The 3,526-nt window shown below is 38.5% G+C and overlaps 1 pseudogene; it reads left to right on the top strand.

Moving 5' to 3' along the window:
• The first annotated feature begins 1,809 nt into the window (after nucleotides 1-1,809).
• On the top strand, nucleotides 1,810-2,778 carry LOC138444012 (olfactory receptor 11H6-like; annotated as a pseudogene).
• The last annotated feature ends 748 nt before the right edge of the window (nucleotides 2,779-3,526 follow it).

Genomic DNA, 3,526 nt, shown 5'->3' with positions numbered 1-3,526 from the left:
GATAAATTTCAACTGAGGACTGAAGCCTGTGTCCTCAACTTAGGATACATTTTCAATTAAAAAAAATAATGTTAGTTTATAGTCTGAATCTCATTTATGCAAACCAGTTTCATTTAAAATGTTGTTCAAGGTGACTGTGCATGAAGCTTACTCCTCTTAAGCAAGAAATTCTTGCCTATAAAGAAGTGAAGTGATCTGAAATTCACTCAGTCATGTCCAACTCTTTGAGACCCTATAGACTATAGCCCACCAGGTTCCTCTGTCCAGCGGATTTTCCAGGCAAGAATACTGGAGGGAATGTCATTTCCTTCTCCAGGAGATCTTCCCAATACAGGAATCAAACCCAGGTCTCCCGCATTGCAGGCAGATTCTTCACCATTTGAGCCACCAGAGAACGTCTTTGCAGGCCCTCTGCCTGCAAAGAGGATCAAGTTAAAAATGAAGAGTACATTGGAGAATTGTACAAACACTGAGAGAAATTAACAATGAAAATTGTGGAATGTTTTTACAGAGATCTTAAAAATAAGAGGGTACATGAACTTCATAATTGGCTTTGCTATAAGCAATCACTGATAAATATTATATTCTTTATCTCTTTTCCAACACTTCCAATAGTACATAAACAGAAACCCCATCTAAAACTGCGCATGTGTTATTATTAAAGCTTACATGATACACAAACTCTTGCTTTATGGCTATATATTCTCACAACATTTTCTTCTATTTACACAGAGAATGATCTGTACAATTGTTTAAACGTGTATGTGTCCTTATGTAGGTTTGGCTCAGGTGGACATTTCTGAACCACAAAACTAACACAATATTGTAAACCAACTACACTCAAATTAAAATTAATTCTAAAAATAATAGAAATGTTTTAAAGGAATGAATAAGGAAACTATTGATTGAAAGATGTGTCAGACATAGGAACCAGTGACAAAATGTGAACTTTATTTGGCTCCTACTTCAAGCAAACTGAAGAATTCCTTTCCTTCCAGTGGTTAGGACTCCATGCTTTCACTGCCAAGGGCCTGGGTTCAATCCTTGCTTGGGGAACTAAGATTCCACAAGCTGAGTGGGCATGCCTGAAAAGCAAGCAAACAAACAAATAAATTGTAAGACAAGACAAAACAAGTCTGACATAAAGCAATTGGAAATTTTAACTCTTTATAAAATTAAGGAATTATTAATTTTTGGATTATATAGAGATATTTTGATTATAGCTTTTAAAATTTTCCAGGGTTACATGCTGAAATATTTTGTAATGAAATCTTACGTTTGGTATCTGCTTTGAAATAATATGAGAGGTATGGAAGTAGGTGGAGTTACAGCAAGTTTGCCTATGAATAATTCTTAAAGCTATGTGATAAATGTGTAGGGATTCACTATACTCTTCTGTTTGCTTTTGTATATCCTCCATAATCGAAAGTAAAAAAAAAAAATTATTCTTATTAAACTTTGCTTCCCATTCTCTGAGGGGAAAAAAAAAAAAAAGCCCCTCTGAATGGCAAGGAGTATCTACCTTCGTTTCTGTATTGCTGAGGACACAGACAAAGGAAGACATTAAATAAACCATGACAGGCATGATGATCATGAAGATGAGGCCATAATAAACCTCCGCACTTCAAGTTCCTTGTTTCCTCCCAGTGTCACACTGGGTCAAAGAATGCTAAAAATCTTTAAGTAATCTAAAATCATGCTGCTTGCTGAATTAATATAAAGCAGTTCAGAAATATCTTAATGAGAAAACTTCTGTAGAGTCATTTGAAAGATAATAATGTCTCCCTATTGCAGTTTTAGGAGAAAAAAATGAAAAACCCAGAAGGAAACAATCACTCTGACCCTGTGAGAGAATTCATTCTCCTTGGATTCCCTTGTACCTGGGAGGCTCAGATCTTCCTCTTCTCACTCTTCTCTGTGATCTATGTGTTGACACTAACTGGAAATTTGTGCATTATCTGTGCAGTGTGGTGGGACCACCATCTCCACACCCCCATGTACATCCTGCTGGCCAATTTTTCCTTCCTGGAGATGTGGTATGTCACTTCTACTGTCCCCAGTATGCTAGCCAACTTTCTCTCTGAGACCAAGACCACTTCCTTCTCTGGCTGCTTCCTCCAGTTCTACTTCTTCTTCTCCATGGGCACCACTGAGACCTTCTTCTTGTCTGCCATGGCCTTTGACAGGTACCTTGCCATCTGCAGGCCCCTTCACTACCCCACTGTCATGACAGTGCAACGCTGCATCAGAATGGGAGCCTGCTGCTGGGTGTGTGGCTTTTTATACTTCCTCTTGCCTATTCACCTAATCTCTTAGCTCCCATTTCATTGTCTCAATAAGACTGATCATTTCCTATGTGACCCAGGACCCCTTATAAAGCTGTTCTGTGTGCCAGCCCCTGCCACTGAAATCATTTGTGCCACTTCTAACTCAGGCATAATTTTCCCTACCTTACTCTTCATTACCAGCTCCTACACCCTGGTTATCAGAGCTGTGTTTAGGGTACCTTCAGCAGAAGGCTGACATAAGGCTTTCTCTACATGTGGATCCCATCTGGCTGCGGTGTCCCTGTTTTATGGCTCCATCATGATTGTATATGTGAGCCCAACAGCAGGCAATTCAGCAGAGATTCAAAAATATGTGACTTTGTCCTATATGGTGTTAACTCCATTATTCAATCCTTGGATCTATAGTCTCTGAAATAAGGAGATGAAGGAGGCACTGAAAAGATTATTTAAGATGGTGAGATTTAGTCAAAAGCATAAAAGAAATCTCTGAAGAACTGTGTTCATAGCTGAAATAATGTATGGGAAATAAATAATTAAAAGATTGGTATTCAATAGTACTAATTAAATTAGGAAAATGTATTTTGGAGGAGGAGGAACATACTCAAGTGTAATTAGATGGTCATTAAATTAACTGTATCCATTTTTATTGTTAGAGAAAATTTGATATTAATAGTAAAACTTTTCAAATTCAAATAAAAATAATCAAAAGCCAGATGATCAGTCATCTTGGTGGCATTCAGATTGAAACTAGGTAATAGTTGCTGCCAGTATCACATACATACATAAGGGTACATGTGATATGTTCAACATTTTAAATTTATTACTAGTATTTCTCTAGTGACTCAAAAGTTTTGTATTCTAAACTTATAAAACAACACTTAAATTTTACTATCTCAATATTCAGTTCAACTCAGTTCAGTCGCTCAGTCGTGTCCAACTCTTTGCGACCCTATGAATCGCAGCACGCCAGGCCTCCCTGTCCATCACAAACTCCCAGAGTTCACTCAGACTCATGGCCATTGAGTCAGTGATGCCATCCAGCCATCTCATCCTCTGTCGTCCCCTTCTCCTCCTGCCCCCAATCCCTCCTAGCATCAGAGTCTTTTCCAATGAGTCAACTCTTCGCACGAGGTGGCCAAAGTACTGGAGTTTCAGCTTTAGCATCATTCCTTCCAAAGAAATCTCAGGGCTGATCTCCTTCAGAATGGACTGGTTGGATCTCCTTGCAGTCCAAGGGA

Source organism: Ovis canadensis, chromosome 7 (genome assembly GCF_042477335.2).
Source record: "Ovis canadensis isolate MfBH-ARS-UI-01 breed Bighorn chromosome 7, ARS-UI_OviCan_v2, whole genome shotgun sequence".
Lineage (NCBI taxonomy): Eukaryota > Metazoa > Chordata > Mammalia > Artiodactyla > Bovidae > Ovis > Ovis canadensis.
This window is presented reverse-complemented; position numbering and strand designations above follow the sequence as displayed.